The sequence below is a fragment of the Magnolia sinica genome, chromosome 10, assembly GCF_029962835.1.
Source record: "Magnolia sinica isolate HGM2019 chromosome 10, MsV1, whole genome shotgun sequence".
Classification (NCBI taxonomy): Eukaryota; Viridiplantae; Streptophyta; class Magnoliopsida; order Magnoliales; family Magnoliaceae; genus Magnolia; species Magnolia sinica.
Window position 1 is genome coordinate 34,158,143 of NC_080582.1, and position 19,275 is coordinate 34,177,417.

Genomic DNA, 19,275 nt, shown 5'->3' on the forward strand with positions numbered 1-19,275 from the left:
ACAGGTGCTCCCCAAGGAGACACACTGGGCCGAATAAAACCCAATTCTAGCAAACCATCTATCTGCTTCCTCAACTCCTCCATTTCACTCGGAGGCATCCGATAGGTGGGTAAAGAAATGGGCGCCGCACCAGGCATAAGATCGATAGCAAAATCAATCTCACGCTGAGGAGGTAATCCAGGAATCGACTCAAACACATCTTCAAACTCCTGAACTACCGGCGTACTAACCAACGCCGACTCGGCCGAACTCTCCAACAGAGAAGAATAAAAATCAATACGAATAGGGTAACTGACCTGAACTGGGAAAGTAACAATCTCGCCCTCAGGTCCATGGATCGTCACTGATCTCGCTTCACAATCAATCTCAGCTCGCATCCTCGTGAGCCAATCCATACCCATAATAACATCGTAGTGATAAAGCGGTGCGACTAGCAAATCAACACGGATCGATCCGCTTCCATGATCAATCATAGCACAACACAACCCCAAAAACAACATGCATTCTATTAACCAAAATCGTCGCAATACAAGTAGTGCAGCAATACATGAATCACGACTAGGAAAGCATGAAAACAACAACATCTAACACTACAAACAACCACAACTACTACAACCACTAACAGCTACCACACTACAACAACTCCAACTACAAGCCAACAACAGCTACACACAAAAAGAAACACCAAACAAAGCAAAGACGGCCACGAAGATGCTACTCGTCGGAGTCAGGAGACGGAGGCGGAGCACCCTTATCCTGCAAGCAACACAGGATAGACTTCAAAGTCCGGGACATCTTCTTGAACTTGTGCTTAACCAAGCCTCGAAGATCAACCATCTCCTGGCGTAAAGAAGCTTGCCCTTCTTCAAGCCGTGTAAGACGGGCATCTCTGGCAACCTGCTCTGCGCCCTGCTCTGGCACCACAGGAGGAGAGCGATCACTCGAATCCTGTGCCTCAATCTCTTCCTCGTCTTGCTCTGCTTCTTCCTCAGACTCTGCACCACCTTCAGCATAACTCTCATCATCACCACTCTCAGACCCGACCTCACCCTCAGAGGCAAGCCGACCAGAACCAACCTCCATCAGCTTAAGGGTCCTCAAGTTGATATAGCGAACAGGGACCGGCTTCTCAGCTCCAAGCCTATAGCCAAACTCATGTGCGATCTTGCAAATGAGGCGGCCAAAGGGAAGAGACTCGGTCCGTCTACTCGAACGAGCGATGAGAATAATCTGACGCAGGACGTACGTCCGCACACACAACTTCGCATCCTGCCCCACCTGATATAGAAAATCTACCATCAGGCGCGTACACTCGCTGCGGTTGCTCCACCTGGGATACACATTGAACGTAAAGATGTGGTGAAGCAAACGGAAGTCGTCCGTCATGAAAGAAGCCAGAAGACTCCTATTCGGCTGCCATTCGACCAGACGACCACACAAGGATCGGGTGCGACGATCCCTCTCGCGCACACTGTCCACATTCTTCTCGCTGGCATGCACTTCCCCAAGTGGCACCTTCAAGAGTCGGGATATCAAAGCAACATTGACAATTCCAACTCGACCGCTACCACAGGGAATCTTGAACTGCAGAGGATCCAGCGAAGGCTCCAGAATGTTGGCATAGAAGGCCCGAACAGTGCTAGCATTCGCGCGATACTCGCCTTCGAACAAGGGACCCCAACCAGCCCCTTCTAGGTGCTCCAACAAGAAGAACTCACCAAAGAGCCGCGGATCAACATGAGCCTCAAAAAGGACTCTACGCCCCTCATAGACTCCATGCGACAATTTCACCAACAAGGTCCTACTGACAGGAGCTCGAGGATCGAGGTCCCGCTTCGTCTGGAACTCGCGCGTGGCGGACGTGCTAGCAGCGGCACCTCTCGGCCTCCGTGCACGGGTTGGGCGGCTCGGCCCGGCTTCGTCCACGGGCGCTCTCTTCTTCTCCATCAAGGAAAGAAGGGAAGAAATGGAAAAGATGGCCGTCACAATCTCAAAGAGGGCCATGAGAAATGAGAGAAAGAGAGAAATAGGAAGATGGTGAAGCTTTCACACAACTATGAGCCAAAAAGGGAATGAAAGGGCTCAAATGAGAGGGAAAAAATGGAGAAATCAGCAATGGAATAGAAGATTTGAGAATGGGGTGATGGGTTTGCACGAAAATGGAAGGAAGATGAAGATTTGGGAGAGATTTGAGAGAGTTTGGAGAGGTTTTGGAAGAAAAGGAAAGCTTGGAGGTGGGTGTTGTGAAGGAAATAGATGGAAGGAAGGGTTTTAAAATGAAAACCGTGGAGGGGTGGGCCACACAAGCCTCATGGACGATCGGCCCGCGTCGGCCCGGCCCGCCTGGCCCGCTGACCGGCGATCCCTCGCCGAACCGGCGATGGCATCGCTGGTCTCTGGACATATCGGCGATGCCTCGCCGATTTGGCGAGGTCCTCCTGGTCCTCCTTGGTCCAAATGATGTGGTCCCCCCCCTGGGTCCCACAGAAAATGCCCCGATTGGCCCCTTGTGTAGTTTGAAGCCTATCGGGTCATTCTGACAGAAATCTGATGCAAACAGTGATTTTTGGAAGGTTTAAAAATGAATAATGGGAAGGTAGACCATCTACACTCATTAATAGAGGGTCTAGAACAGGTTTCGGGTCGCTGTGTGTGATCAGGTAAGGGTACAGACTCGATCTCGGCAAAGGTTTTCAGGAAACTTTCGCCGATAGAAACTACGGAGCACAAACACAAAGGGATGATAGACCCGCACCCAATTACACTATAGTGGCGACAACGTGCGGTGTGTGACCATAACCCAGGTCCGGTTTAATCCAGATCATGCTCTGATACCAACTTGTAACGCCCTGAAATTCGGGGGTTGAGCATAACTCAGCTCTCGGGTTCCAAAACATCACTTATGCAACATAATTAATGAATGATGTATGTTGACTGTATTAGCACATAAACATGGGATAGATTAAGCCAAAACGCAGATATGATTCAGGGGTAAGTGAATAAAGCAAGCGGAAGACTTATAGTAAAATATGTGTACAAGTGTAAGTCCCTGAATTACATATACAACCAGATCGTGTAAAAGTGTTATTTATCAAAATTATAAGTACAAGTTACATCATTTCAGTTCCCAAAATAATCATCCCATACATCCCGCGCAACAGACCGAGGCTCGCTAGAACCCGTCTGAAAACTGCATATAGGAGAAGGCCTCGTCGTCATCCGGCTCCCGCTCTGCCTCGACGTCGCATCCACATCTTGCAACATCGGGGCCTAAGACAGTCCGGTGGGTGTGTAACACCGCCCCGAAACGTGGGAGTGAGTGATCAACTCGGTGGAACAATAAGGCACGGGTTAACATGCTATCAGTTCAATCAAACAATAATGATAAAGCAAGACAATTAAATAAATCCTAAGTACTCTTGTTAATGCAAGGATGAATGCAATATGATGCGTGCCCTCACGCGTACACCCTCGGCGTCTTCATCTTACGTTACGCATGACATCGCCTCAAAGTGCGCCACATCTACAAAGCACATGCAAATGCGGTGCATGGATATGATTACCAAGTTGTTATTAGTCCAATTCATACAGCAGATTGGGAAGCTAAGATACCTTCCTCATATCACCATCCAACAGTGATCCATACTAGGGTCGTCAATCCTAGACATCTCATACGATCATATAGTTGAGGTCGTAGCAAAGGGCTCGTCACCAATCAATGCACGCCTTTCATGCCCTTACTACCACAGATCGACTCGTCACCTCCTTGCGGTATCCGGTATGCTCGAGGTCACTACAAAGGGCTCGTCACCAATCAATGTAGGCCGACAAAGACGAATATAGTGTCCCATACCACCATAATCGGCTCACGAGTTTAGTTGCTCACTTTGGTCACTACGGGAGGCTCGTCACCCCGGCGTAGGCCGACGGCTCGACCACGGTGTCCCATACCACCATGTCCGGCTCATGAGTCTTAGCGGATCGTGTACCATGGTTATTAGGATTTCACTGGTAAGTTCGGTACCCTAGATTCAAGCGATGTAGCGTCCATACATGGTTAACATACACCGGACAATCGGGTTAGTTGACGAACTCGACTAGCACGAGCGCACGTTGAATTGAGCGACATAGAGTGCGCAAACACTCCGCGTGGCCAAACCATTGCCGCCAACTCTAATACGACTCGGGTTCGTCTAATGCGTCTCACGTGGCGAAAGCAATCTCAACCACGACCAAAGGGTCAATTACCGATTTCCTGGACTAAGGCATAGTCCCAAACATCCTACACTACGACAGATATTCATATGGAATGTAAAACAGTAATGGAACAACCACTCAAATCATGGTGCATACACATCTGAAAAATATCAATTTAACATAAATGTAAGCATAGGAATGCTTGAATTTAAATAACTTGGAATGTAAATGCATAAGGGAAATCATGCGCATCCATAGAAGTATTGAGAATCACTTCTCAACGCCTGCATTTAGTGTAATCAGTTACACGTAGATCATTCATGCATTTCTACAAACACTTAGCATTCATGGAACAACATACATGACGCATGTTGAAATACGTGCACTTAGACAATTCCTTCTTCCAAGGAGTTGTCATACATGCATCTAGCATACATACATGACCAAAAATCATGGCAAACATAAGTGCGTATTTTATACGTATACGGTACTTTATAAATACACTTAGAATACACAAATCTCAATATAGCACATGCATATCAGGAAAGCAATGTAAACATAACATTTGACATGTGAAATCTCATCCATGACAAGAATAAATCACTAACTGGGATTGAAAGCCTTGAAAACCATAACCTATACACTTAAAGTCCGCACCTTAAGCAAAGAAAGAAGCACTGATTTAGACGAGTTGTCTTCGTCAACGGCGCAAGAATACCCTAAAATAAGGATAGAAATGAGATACAACAACACCAAGTCTAATCTAAGCTCTAACACAGGTTAGGGTTAGGTTAACTTACCCCAAAAGAACTCAGAATCGTCAGAGGAATGATTCAAAGTGAAGATTCAAAGGTGAAGAAGAACAAGGAAGAATCAAGGTGATTCACCAACCAATCTCTCTCACTTCCTCTCTCTTTTCCACTCTCTTTCCAAGCTAGGGTTAGAGAAAATTCGTATAGAAATGAGAGCTAGGGTTTAAGGACTATATATAGGCCTTAAAATGATGGAAATAACCCCAGGGTCAAGGTATACTTAGGTTATAACCAAAGTACGCCTTTCTCGATCCAACGAAGCACTTCTGGTGGGCCTATAACCACGAAAGGTCGGACTTAAGCTCACTGACCATGGATCTAGGTCAGGCTAAGTTTTCGTACCGACCGGCTCTTCAGATCAGCCGTGGCGGACCACACTCAATTCAACGGTCACGAAACTCGATCAGGGTCCACAAGCAATAGGATATGCCTGGGCCAACCATCCCGATCGAGGGTGAAATTGGGTCGAATCCAACGGTCGAATGCTTAAAATCATCGCGCGAGCGACTCAGATTTCATAAAAAGCTTATTAAATTCCAACCGTTCTCACACTCTTCACTCCGAACTCAACCAAATCGACCCAGAACATCAGATCGACTTGATTTTCGAGGTGAAGACCAAGCCCAACTCAGTGACCGCAACAGCCTAAGATCATCGCCATCGGACTTTCGACGCGCGGTCTAGGTCCGATCCAGATCTTCCAAAAATTCCCCAGAACAACTGGATTTAGTGATGGATCCCAGATTTCAGAGTAACGTAGCGCTCACTAATCTACACGTTTAGAGCCATGCAGATACAATTTAAAGTGATTGATGCGAATTTCACAAGCAATCAAGTAGAGCGCTAATTACCCCAAAAACAACTACTTAAGGAAAGATTAGCACAAAAATTCCAAGGTCGTTACAAGTCTGTTTATAAGGTCACAAAGACCTGGATTTAGAGGAAAAACAAATATCATATTGGTTCAGGGCTTCTGTAATCCCAAAAAAAAAAAAAGGATTTCAATGGTAGACTATCAACTCCACTATTTTCTGTAGTGTGGTCCACCTGATAACTGGATCTGTCTTATTTTTTTTTCTTCCCAAGCCTTGATGCAAGCTAGCCAAATGGATAGACGACGTAGATATATCACATACATCAACGGTGGGTCCCACCCATCCAGCATACTGGACGGTGTAACAAAGCCCATACATTAAGGTGTCCCCACATAATTGGATGGATGGTAGAGATACAACACATGCATCATCTGGTGGGGCCGTACTTGGGACACCAGATAGATGGGTGGTAGGGATACAACACATGCATCATCTGGTGGGAATCCACCGTCCCAACCAGGGACGGTGTGGATGAAACCATACATTACGGTGAGTCCCACCGTCTAGACTTCTGGATGGTGAGGATCTCTCCTCTCGTCAAGGTAGCTGACGTACTTATATAGCTGTTGTAAGTTTGGTGGGTCCCACGTGGGAGTGGCCCACCATATCATCTATTTAATATAATATAATATATTATATTATATAATAATATATATATACTACGTATATGAGAAGACTGCCCAGATCCACCGTCCAAATCCATCTAGACGATGCAGATTACATATGTTAAAGGTGGGTCCCACATGGGAGTGGCCCACCCAAACACACTTAGTATAATATATTATTTTATATAATATTATATATATATAACCGATGTAATACAATATATATATATAACAAAAAGGGTGGCTATCCAGATCCACCGTCTAGGCCCTGGACGTCTAGACGGTGTGGATAACTCATATATCACAGCTGGCCCCACACGTGGCAGGTGGGGGCATGGATAAAACACTTACGTTATGGTGAACCATGTGCTACCAGCACGTACCACAGCAGGTGGATCCCCACCGTCAATCCAGCAGCTATCTGCTGCTGGATGGACAGTCTTGATAAAACACAAATATCATAGCTAGCTCATGATCTGGACGACTAGGATGGGACGGGCCTAGATGTACAACACATCATCTGTTGAGTCCACACGTGTGGACGGTGGATACAACACCTACGTCAGGTGGTCCCACGTGATGGCCGATGCACTCCACCTGAGATTTGAATCTGCTCATCGAACTAAGGAGTAGGATGGATGGTGGAGATACATAATACATACGTCCAAGGTGGGCCATACAATCAAGGAAAAGAGAGGGAGAGAGAGAGAGAGAGAGAGAGAGAGAGAGAGAGATCGTGAGAAGGGGAGTGACCCCACCACTATGGGCCCCCTAGCTTACAATCACATACATCAAGATGGGTCCCACTATTTGTGGGCCCTCTAATCATCAAAATCACACAAAAATCATCCACTGTTTGCTTCATCTTAAACTTCTCCTCATCTTTAGCTCCAATGGAACATTATTCAACGATTGAGATTGATCATAGAGGGTGGGATTGGATGGTAGGAAGCTGGGCCACACCTAGCTCTCTCATGGAGCTTGGACGTCCACCCTTGGAAGTTGGAGAGTGAAGTTACAAATAAAAGAGAGAAGAGAGAGAGAGAGAGAGAGAGAGAAGTGATGGATGGATGGAGTGGATGTTGTAAGAAATGGGAATGGGAAGTATGGGTTGGTTTGAATTTGGTGTAAAGGTGGAATGGGTGGGGGAGAGAGTGTTGACTTAGGGAAAAGAGGGAATGGGTGCATGTACTTGGGATAAGGTGAGGTGGCATTGGGGTATGAAGGGCATACTTGACATGATTGATGTGACAGGTCGTAGAGATTCTCTCAGAATTCATAATGTGTGGCGTTTCTTCGGAATAAATGCGGGCTCATATCTCTTAGCCTGGGTATCGTATCAACGCGTGAGATGCAGCGTTGGAACCGCGGCAATGACAAGGTCACTAGGGTACAAGTTTCGAGTCAAGTTGACTTTGATATACGGGACACGACTCAGGATCACGCGCAAACGTTGATAATAGATCGTGAGTCACCAGAATTCGACCGGGAGGACTGCGAAAGCCTACGAAATGGTACGAGCTAGGATACGTGTCTCACATGGTGGCTCTTAAAGGGCTTAACAATCTTAAGTTGATCTAAGAGGCTTAAGAATGATGTCTACCCAAGAGGGGTGTGTTGTCATACGATCGTCATATTTTGACGGGTCTAACTACGCCTATTGGAAGGCTAAGATGAGGGTCTTGCTAAGATCCATTAACCCTATGGTTTCGAGCAAGGATGGACAATGCTCATGGAATAAGTCGTGGTTAATAGTAAAACCATTAGCGCTCTCAAAGATAAATCCAAATAAAGTGCCAATGAGAGAGCACGATATACATATGATATCAAAGCTCTCAATGCTATTTACTATGCAGTTTTCTCTGATGAATATAAATGCATTTGCACATGTGAAAGTGGGAAAGAAGAGTAAGACATATTGGAAGTCCCCTACAAGGGAACTAGCATAGTAAAAAGATCGAAGCATCAGTTATTAATGATGCATTTCAAAAATATTAAAATGGAAGAGTTTGAAACTTTCATGAAATTCTACTCTAAATTAAATGATATTTACAATTTCAAGTAGGGTTTAGGAGAAAGTATCTCAGAAGGATGTATATGTAAGAAAATACTTAGATCCTTACCGAATAGGTTCACTCCTGAGATAACCTCGATATAAGAGTGTAGAAACATAAATGATCACTACCAAAAAATCGAGCAAAGGCTACGGATTATCGGAGATTTTAGCTACGGATATAAACCATAGCTATTTTACTACGGATTTAAACCATAGCTAAATACTTCAACCCCACCACACCACACATACAAATTGATGGTCTGTTAGAAGTTCTATAGGGCCCACCATAATTTTTGTGCTTAATCTAAGCCGCCCATCCATTTTTACAGCTCATTTTAATGCATTAGCTCCAAAAAGTAGGTAAATTGAAAGCTCAAGTGGACCACACCATAGGAAACAATGGAGATTAAGTGTCTTTTGTTGATTTATGGTGTGGTCCATGTGAGCCTTCTATTTGCCTCCTTTTTCAAGAGAAATCCCTAAAAAATTCGTTGAATTGAATGGACGGCACAGATAAATGACATACATCATGGTGGGCCACACGAAGCCCCTAACATGACTGTTTGTCCCGATTGGGCATCCGCGCACATTAAAAAAATGGGATTTGTCTTGATTGGGCATCCGCGCCCGTAAAAAAAAGGTCCCGCTTGCTTTTTTCGTTCTCGTGCCCACACACGAAAATACATCTCTTCCCTTGCTGCTTTCTCTCCATCTTCTCCCCACTTCTCTCTCTTTCTCTCCCTGCCAATCCTCGGTGAGGGACTCGTTCAGACAGCTGACGTTGGCCGAGTGGTGGTCCAAGGCCCTCCCTACCCACGCACCACCTTCATTCCTCTCTCAATCATGACCTCCCTCTGTCTCTCCGAAGCTCGATTGAATCAGATTCACAAAGGCGAGGTATTTCTCTCTCTCTCTCTCTCTCTCTCTCTCTCTCTCTCTCTCTCTCTCTCTCTCTCCCTCCCTCCCTCCCTCCCTCTCAATCTCTCTCAATCTCAATGTTGATTTATGAATTTGGGGATTTAGTAATTTATGGATTTCCAATTCGAATGTGGACCCTCATTTAGGGATTTGGGGATTTTAGGGCTTACAGATTTGAATGTGGACCCTGAATTTGGGTTTTTCTGATTTTACAAAGTGGGGATTTTAGGATTTTGGGAATCTGAGAATTTTTAGAATTAGGGATTTCACCTTCCAGATTCGAGAGAACAATTTTGGTCTCAAGTACACTTGGAATGGGGTTGGAGGAGTGGCTGCTTTGTAGCATCTGTTTGCTCTCTGTTTGTAATTGTTGTTGATTGCACAGATATGGAGACAGCCCCCATTACTGTAGCCTTCGTCCGCAGCCACCACCGTTGTAATCCACTATTGCAACCTCTATACTCCACCAATGCTACCACCTCCATTGATCGGCGCCAACATTTGCCCCATCAAGAGCTTTTTATTTATTTACTAAGAGTAATATCCCAATTTACTATGCATTTTTTTATTTGGGTTTTAATGTTTTGGTGTTAGATGATTTTTTTTTGGGGCGTTTGGATTTGATTTAGGTGTCTCTTGGATGCTATAAAATCTGCAAGTCATAAATCAATTGCTGGTAAATGGATTACAGGGCTTGTATGGATGCTGAAATTTCTTATAAATGTAGGTTGTAATTAATTTACAGCTTTCACCTGCATTTGAAAATCTTCCATTCGTGGGCCCACATGTTGTGCTGGTCTGATGATCGAAACCATCTATGTTCTAGCAGGTCCTATGTTATAAGTGAAATTGTGAGCATTTTACATTGAATGCATGATCCTTACCATCACTATGTGTAGATGAATTTAATAGATTGAAATTTCCTGTGGCTCATGCTCGACTCCAAAAATCAAAGGTCAGGAGTATCACTGAAATGTGATTATGGGACCATAGCTTATTCATGGTACTTCAAAGAATATGGACAGTTAAAATGGTCGGAATACCTCAACATGTGGACTGTGAAGAGTTTGTTTTGGGTATGTTGTAACTCTGGATGGGGTTCTTCTTTTTTTTATATTAGTTTTTTTCTTTATTTATTTATTCTCGGGGGTATACGTTTATTTATTTTCATGAGGCGTGGTGTCTATTTTCTCAGTGCTACATCTTTCACCTTTAATGCATTTTGTTCTAGCATTATTCAGGGTTCTATAAATCTTGTACGGGATGCCACCTGCTGGTAGTGTGAACATGAGTGGCGGCAGGATATTGCTGTCGTTACAAAGTGGTTATCAGGGATGTCTCTGGTATGCTTCCATGGATTTTCTGCTTTTGCATTAGAACTTGCTAAATTCTAATTTGCATGCATCATCGATGTTTACATGGCAATGCTGGGATGCACTATAATGATTCTTTAGTTGTATGATTATACATTTAAACAATTGACCTACTATACATATGAATTCACAAGGGATTCTTAATTGTTCAAGTCTTTTGATAGAAAAGTACTTCTCCCTTTAAAAAAAAGGTACCTTTTTGCCTCTTTAAAAAAGAGGAAGTGCCTTTCTAATTTTAATATTTTCAATAGTTTGTTATATTTAGAGTTTGTTGAAATGCATTAGTCTGATCTTCTCTTGCCATCCTAGGATTGTATGAAGCCTTGCATCTCACATCTTAGTTATCTGTTTTTAATTTGCTTCTTGAGCAACTTAAGCAGTTCTAGCTATCCTACTTATCAATTTTTAGTCTATGTTTTGACTTCTACAAGTTAGATCTTGTATACGTTGGCTAGGCTTGTGTCCAACTCTACACTTAGTAGATTCTTTGAGAGGCCCCTCTCATCTACGACGTTTCATGTAATCGGGACTGCTTTTTTTCTGACACTTTTGGCAAATATGAGGGTGGTTATGATTCTTAGCAGGTGTATTACAGTGAAGAAACACTCAATGTGCCAATGGAGATAATAAAAGGGAAGTGTAAAGTTAGAAAGAAGCATGATCTTCCATCTCTGGATGGCCCTGCAATCTTTGAGCATATCTTACTCAGTGAATACATGTATGATCCTTCCAAAGGAGCCCTTAAGCAGGTAGAGTTTATCCTTTGCCACCTTATGCAAGATTAACTATGCCTAGAGACTCAAAGATTTGGTTCCAAATCTTTAGGATGAATTGTTCTTGAGTTTTTAGTAGATTCAAGGTTGAGTTTGTAGCTGTTGTATGGTGCAGTGTCATGATTGTATTGGTTGGGTAGATGCAATGGGTGGGTGGACTGGTTGGGCTGGCAATTGGAGCGTTTGAGACTGAACTGCTAACAGAAACAAGTTTAGATTGTGTTTGGATTTTAAAACATTGGTTATGATGCCAATATATGTATATTGGAAAATTAATGTAGGCATGGTTTTGAATTGGTTCATACCATGTCTTATGTTATGACTAACCTTCTTTAATCCTGTTTCTTTGTCAAAGTTTAGGGAACCATTTTAGTGGTTTATTTTCAAAGAGATTGATGATATTTTCAGTTTTGGAATCATTTGAGCAAAACTCATGTTCATACTGAGGGCTGGAGCCACTGCGGTGTTCTTGTACCTTAGATTTTTGCTAAGTTCAGTGTCTGCTAATGTTTGTAGGGTTCATATTGTATTATCTGACCTTTTTAGAAAAGTAATTTTTGTACATATCAAGAAAGAAATCTTGGCTGTACACATTTATTTATTTATCTTATGATGCTCTTGTTCTTCAGGGACCTTGGAAATTCGAACTTATCAGGCCATCTGGTACTTGAACTTGGAAAACTTGAACATCTACAGTACTTGTAAGTGCCTTCTTTGGTTCATTCATTTTCTTCCATAGATGCCTCTTTATTTATCATGTCATTGCTTTTTGTGGGCTTTTATATCTGTTCAGTTGGTGTTGCAAGTTGCAATATGCTAGTGGTTACTTTCTTCATTTCTTTCTTTTTTGAAGGAATATGCTAGTGGGTACTTTTCATCTTAAAAATTAATACAATGTGTCGATCCAACAAGGAACTCGTAACTTGGTTATTTTAGTGACACTATTGTTTCACCATGGAAAAGCAACATGGCATTCCCCCTAGCTTTAACTAATGAATAGAAGAAGAAGAAGACGCAATGTAGTCTGGAGTCTTAAGTATCGGGATCCAACCAAGATGTTTGCAGGGTTCATTTTCTTCCATAGATGCCTCTTCATGTTTAAGTACACTTCAGAAAAAATAAAAATAAAAAAAATCATGTTTTAGTTGAGTTCGAGGTTTTTCTTTCTGCTCACATGAGTATGCACGTGGGCTTGTAATGCAATCTTCAATTTCTTTTTTCCAGGTTTCAGGTAGCTATCACTTGATGTCAATAGTCATTGCCATGTGGATTTTCTTATCCTAGTGATTGATTCTGCTATTCATTTTCTTTGCATTATTCATACTTCTTACCAGATATGGTATTCTTTTGATGAGTCCTATGTCAATGATATCCATGTAGTAGCTGCCAAAACGTACAGCCTATATCAAATTTAAGCAATTTGTCATGTCCTTTAATATATCACTATCATTGGATGATCCAACCCGGCTAATGATGAACATCAAAGTTCCAAAGGAAAGCTAATGTTGTATCGGAACCTCATCTGCATTTTGTGGAAGCATAGCCGTTTGGCATGAGGCATAAAGTCCAGATGGCAGAATGTACTGATAGGAAGCAGGTCAAAATGGCCATTTTTGGACTATGCCCACCTGATTTTTGTTGTTCTTTAAAAAAAAAAAAATTACTCAGACCAATTTGTTGAATCTTTAGTCGAGTTCTGTGGATGACTCATGGGACCATGGCACTGAACCAGATTGGGCTCAACAACTTCTTTATTTCATGTGACTTGGCCTAAGGATCAACCACCATTGGTTTTTGCCGAGTGTTTCTAGCATTGTTACAGATTCTATTCTCGACCACACTGTTTTCGTATAGTGAAACCAGGGAACTCAGAATTTATACACAAATTTATACCTTGCGACTTTACTCTATGAACTGCAAGCTATAATAGGCATTGATTTCATGTCAAAGACTGTACCTTGAAGATCGGACAGTTTATTTGCAGCTTTGGTAGGACATCTTTCTTTCCTATTAGTCTGCATTTGTAGCCACATTTCCAAGCTCCCTCATTTAGTTTTCCCAGTTGCATGAAAAGCTATTGTCTATGCTCCAAAACTCATGGGAAATGAGAGCTTTGGTGTGGAGTAGAAATGAGAAGACAGTGATGCCAACAAAATGTGGGTCCAATGCTAAAAAAATGTGGGAAATGCTTTTATCATATTTGTTGTTTGTGTTCATAGGTTATGGTTCACCCAGTGAATAAATTCTAACCTGCTAAGTGCATGGGTTATGGTCTACATGCAATTTGTGAGTTAGTTACTACATTTAAAAAAGCAGGTGTTTTGGGCAGAGGTTTGTGGGGTATGTCCTAAATCTGGGTTTCTTAAGGGCTTTTTGGGACAGAAATCTGTGGAGAGCTCCACCTCGAGATTTGCTTGAAGGACTTGCAAGAAGATTTCATGGGCGGGGCTGAGATTCTTGTTTCAGATCCTGTTGTCTTTTTTCATGAGACGATGCTTGAGAAGTCAGTCAGGACTGTAATGAGCAAGTCCCCTAACAAGCACAATCGTCTCTACATGGAGGCCCGTCCCTTGGAAGATGGGCTTGCTGAGCCATCGACCGTAGGGATGACCCAAAAGCCTGCTCAAAGATCCTATCTGAAGAGTTCAGGTGGGATAAGGATCTTGCCAAGAAGATGTGGTGTTTTAGACCCGAAATTACTGGCCCAAATATGGTTATTGACATGTACAAGGGAGTTCAGTACCTGAATGAAATCAAGGATTTTGTTGTGTCTAGGTTCTAATGGGCATCAAAGGAAGGAGCATTGGCTGAAGAAAACATGCGGGGCATATGCTTTGAGCTTTGTGACGTTGTTCTTCATGCTAATGCAATCCACAGGGGCAGTGGACAGATCATCCCGACAGCAAGAAGGGTCATATATGCCTCCCAGCTGACTGAGAAACCCAGGCTTTTAGAGCCTGTCTATTTGGTGGAGATACAGGTACCTGAACAAGCGCTCAGTGGCATCTATGGTGTCCTGAACCAAAAGTGTGGTCATATCTTTGAGGAAATGCAGAGGCCTGGCACGCCTCTCTACAACATCAAGGCGTACCTACCTGTCATTGAGTCGTTTGGGTTCTGAGGGACTTTGAGGGCAGCAACATCAGGACAGGCCTTCCCACAGTGCATGTTTGATCATTGGGACATGATGTCATCTGATCCAATGGAGGCAGGATCGCAGGCGGGGCAGTTGGCGGCTGATATCCAAAAGAGGAAGGGTCTGAAGGAGCAGATGACACCTCTTTCTGAATTCGAGGACAAGCTCGGAGGCGTCTGATTGGCAATGGAGAGATTCAAGTAGTGGGTAGCCAGTCTCTGTTGGCTAAGTGGCTATTTTTTATCCAAAGTTTCGTTTGTCTACATGTTCTAAGGGGATGAGGATATATACTCTGTTTTACCTAACTTTTAAAAAAAAAAAATTAAAATTTGTGATTCTGTTTTTATTTTAATTGGGTGTTAATTGAACATAATTTATATCTGGGTAGCTACCTGCCCATAATCTGTATCCTGGTAGCTAAAGCTAATGTGGTTGTCATTATAATGTTAATTGAACATGTGTTGTGTGCATTTTGAACTAATTTTGAACTTGTTGTGTGTATTTTGAACTAATTTTGAACTAATTTGGCACTTGTTTTTTTATTTTTTTTAATATTGAATGAATTTTGTACTCTATATTTGAACATATTTATAGTCTTAGGCTCCATTTGGTCATCACATTAGTATTTATGAAAACATTTTTTTTTGAAAACCAAATGGAGCCTAAGCCCTTTTTTAACTCCGCCAATGCAACTCCTTGCATTACCGGTCCCAAGCCCGGGTAAAGGAGGAGGGAGAAGGGCTTTAGAATGAATCGTCAACTATGGAGGAGATCCTGAAAATGCAGTGAGTATCTCTGGTTTTATGGTTTTACTTGTACATTCCTGTATTGATTACTCAAGCATGACGGTTATGCGCATTCTTTTAGGTGGAAGTTGCATGTGGGAGGGTTGGAGCTGCATATTTCAGATTCAAGCATCTGGTACGTCTCTTGTCAAGAACGCACATGTGTAGTTCATCAAACAATACGTTTTGTGATATCGTGTGCATGATATCTATATTGTAATTTCCCTTATGTTTTTTGCTTAAAATCCATGTTTATGCATGATTCTCATGCATTGACATGGATTTGGGCCAAAAAAGATTGAAATGGAAATTTTGAGAAAATAGGAGAAATTTTCTTTTATAAAGTAAGTATTTGGGGCCAAGTGGTTATGTATTTGCTCCATTAAATTTGCTCGAAATTAATGGAGCAGACCCGGATGTGCGTCGGAGCTATCCGGATGAGTAGGGGTCCCTGGAAGGTGGGAACCACTGTTATGACCATGATGAAGCTGTCCATTTCCTATGGACAGCATTGGAGGGGCCTGGCCATTTGGACAGGCCGTGTTTATGTATTTGCTCGAAATTAATGGAGCAGACCCGGATGTGGGTCGGAGCTATTCAGATGAGCGGGGGTCCCTGGAAGGAGGGAACCGCTGTTATGACCATGATGAAGCTGTCTATTTCTTATGGACAGCATTGGAAGGGCCTGGCCATTTGCGCCAGATGGCCATGTTTATATCTGTATTTGTAGGGACCATACCCTTAACCTAAAACAAAACCTATATCCTAAATCCTAAACCTGAACACATTCTCAAATCCTATAACCTATAACCTAAACCTATAACATATAACCTAAACCAAAACCTATAACCTAAACCAAAACCAAACCTATAGCCTAAACCCGAACTCATTCTCAAATCCAAAAACCTATAACCTAAACCTAAACCTTAACCTAAACCGTTAACCTATAACCTAAACCTAAACCAAAATCAAAACTTATATCCTAAACCCGAAGCCATTATCAAATCCCAAAACCTATAACCAAAACCAAAACCAAAACCTATAACCTAAGCCCGAACCCATTCTCAAGTCCCAAAACCCAAACTTAAACCTAAACCTAAACCTAAAACCTAAACATAAACATATAACCTAAACTCAAATCCCAAAACCTAAACCTAAACCTAATCCTATAACCTAAACTCAAATCCCTAAACCTTAACTTATAACCTAACCTAAACCTATACTTATAACATAAAACTATTCTCAAATCCCAAAACCTATAACCTAAACCTAACCTTTCCCTAAACCTATAAACTAAACTCAATTCCTTAAACCTAAACCTAGACCTAAATCTAAACCTATAGCCTAAACTCAAATCCCTAAACCTTAACATATAACCTAACCTAAACCCATACTTATAACCTAAAACTATTCCCAAATCTCAAAACCTATAACCTAAACCTAACCTCTTCCTAAACCTATAACCTAAACTCAATTCCCTAAACCCAAACCTACACCTAATCCTAATCTCAACTCCCTAACCTAAACCTAAACCTAAACTTGAAAACTCAAACTTAAACCCAATCCCGAACCTGAACTCGATTTCCTAAACCTAAACCATAACCCATTCTCAAATCCAAAAACCTATAACCTAAACCTAAACCAAAACCAAAACTTATAACCTAAATCCGAACCCATTCTCAAATCCCAAAACCTATAACCTAAACCAAAACCAAAACTTATAACCTAAACCCGAACCCATTCTCAAATCCCAAAACCTATAACCTAAACCTAAACCTCAACCTAAACCTATCACCTATAACCAAAACCTATAACCTAAACCCGAACCCATTCTCAAATCCCAAAACCTTTAACCTAAACCTAAACCTAAACCTAAACCTTAACCTAAACCTACAACCTATAACCTAAATCAAAACCAAAACCTAAACCTAAAACCTAAACCTATAACCTATAACCTAAATCAAAACCTATTACCTTTCCCTAAACCTTAACCTAAACCTATAACCTATAACCTAAATCAAAACCAAAACCTAAACCTAAAACCTAAACCTATAAACTATAACCTAAATCAAAACCAAAACCAAAACCTAAAACCTAAACCTATAACCTAAATCAAAACATATAACCAAAACCAAAACCAAAACCTATATCCTAAACCCGAAAACATTCTCAAATCCTATAACCTATAACTTAAACCTAACCTTTCCCTAAACCTATAACCTAAACTCAATTCCCTAAACCTAAACCTAGACCTAAACCTAAACCTATAACCTAAACTCAAATCCTTAAACCTTAACCTATAACCTAACCTAAACCTATACTTATAACCTAAAACTATTTCCAAATGCCAAAACCTATAACCTAAACCTAACATTTCCCTAAACCTATAACCTAAACTCAATTCCCTAAAGCTAAGCCTACACCTAATCCTAATCGCAATTCCCTAACCTAAACCTAAACCTAAACTTGAAAACCCAAACTTAAACCCAATCCCGAACCTGAATCCGATTTCCTAAACCTAAACCATAACCCATTCTCAAATCCAAAAACCTATAACCTAAACCTAAACCAAAAACAAAACTTATAACCTAAACCTGAACCCATTCTCAAATCCCAAAACCTATAACCAAAACCTATAACCTAAACCCGAACACATTCTCAAATCCCAAAACCTATAACCTAAACCTAAACCTTAACCTAAACCTATAACCTATAACCTAAACCCGAACCCATTCTCAAATCCCAAAACCTATAACCTAAACCTAAACCTTAACCTAAACCTATAACCTATAACCTATAACCTAAATCAAAACCTATAACCTAAACCAAAACCAAAACCTATAACCTATAACCTAAACCCAAACCCATTATCAAATCCCAAAACCTATAACCTAAACCGAGACCAAAACCTATAACCTAAACCCGAACCCATTCTCAAATCCCAAAACCCAAACCTAAACATAAACCTAAACCTAAAACCTAAACCTAAAACCTAAACCTAAACCTATTAACCTAAACTCAAATCCCTAAACCTAGAGCCTAAAATCAAATCCCTAAACCTTAACTTATAACCTAACCTAAACCTATACTTATAACCTAAAACTATTCTCAAATCCCAAAACCTATAACCTAAACCTAACCTTCCCCTAAACCTATAACCTAAACTCAATTCCCTAAACCTAAACCTAGACCTAAACCTAAACCTATAGCCTAAACTCAAATCCTTAAACCTTAACCTATAACCTAACCTAAACCTATACTTATAACCTAAAACTATTCCCAAATCCCAAAACCTATAACCTAAACCTATAACCTAAACTCAATTCCCTAAAGCTAAACCTACACGTAATCCTAATCTCAACTCCCTAACCTAAACCTAAACCTAAACTTGAAAACCCAAACTTAAACCCAATCCCGAACCTAAACCCGATTTCCTAAACCTAAATCATAACCCATTCTCAAATCCAAAAACCTATAACCTAAACCTAAACCAAAACCAAAACTTATAACCTAAACCCAAACCCATTCTCAAATCCCAAAACCTATAACCTAAACCAAAACCAAAACCTAAAACCTAAAACCTAAACCCGAACCCATTCTCAAATCCCAAAACCTATAACCTAAACCTAAACCTTAACCTAAACCTATAACCTAAACTAAAACCAAAACCTATAACCTATGCCCGAATCCATTCTCAAATCCCAAAACCTATAACCTAAACCTATACCTATAACCTAAACCAAAA

The 19,275-nt window shown here is 41.5% G+C and overlaps 1 pseudogene; it reads left to right on the plus strand.

The window, feature by feature from the left end:
* The first annotated feature begins 10,726 nt into the window (after window positions 1–10,726).
* LOC131217483 (elongation factor 2-like) lies at window positions 10,727–14,951 on the plus strand (annotated as a pseudogene).
* Window positions 14,952–19,275: the final 4,324 nt, after the last annotated feature.